The following is a 695-nucleotide window of genomic DNA, read 5'->3' as shown; positions in this document are numbered from 1 at the left end:
TAACGGTTGATTTCGCTCTCAATAAAACAAAAAACTAAAACAAATCTAATGACATTTTTTCATTGACCTATTGATAGCTGTTTGTCGCTATGCCAGCCTTTTTAAATGGTGAAAAAATTGATTCTTTATTTAATTCAAATTTTTATTGCCTTTATGACAACAGCAGCAACAAAGGCAGAAACTCTCTTCTTAGAAACAGAGAAATATATGTTTGTGTTTTATTTCGAACTGTTCTTTGGACTGATTACAACAGTTCACACTTGAGCGTCTATTAAAATATTATTCCATACTGACAAATTGTCGCGATCACAATTAATCCATAGAATTTCGTCACATAATCTCCCATTCAACTCGTCAGCTGAATTGTAACTTAATCGGTCGCTGTTTACCTTATCAACCTAGCGAGTCAACAAGTTGACAGTTGTAAACAACGATGACACATGTCGTCACAGAAATAGTGATAAAGCATCAAATTCATGAGAACAAAAACATTTACTTACAAAGCTGCGTTCTCATGAGCATACATATGCTCAAACTGCTAAAAAAAAATTAACATATATTATTGATGAGTATATATACATATATATACGTTATATGTCTTCTTCTTGATTGGCGTAGACACCGCTTACGCGATTATAGCCGAGTTAACAACAGCGCGCCAGTCGTTTCTTCTTTTCGCTACGTGGCGCCAATTG

Source organism: Bactrocera latifrons, unplaced genomic scaffold, assembly GCF_001853355.1.
Source record: "Bactrocera latifrons isolate USDA-ARS-PBARC rearing strain unplaced genomic scaffold, ASM185335v1 scaffold_41, whole genome shotgun sequence".
Taxonomy (NCBI): domain Eukaryota; kingdom Metazoa; phylum Arthropoda; class Insecta; order Diptera; family Tephritidae; genus Bactrocera; species Bactrocera latifrons.
The sequence above is the reverse complement of the archived record's forward strand: the minus strand, read 5'-3'. Positions refer to the sequence as shown.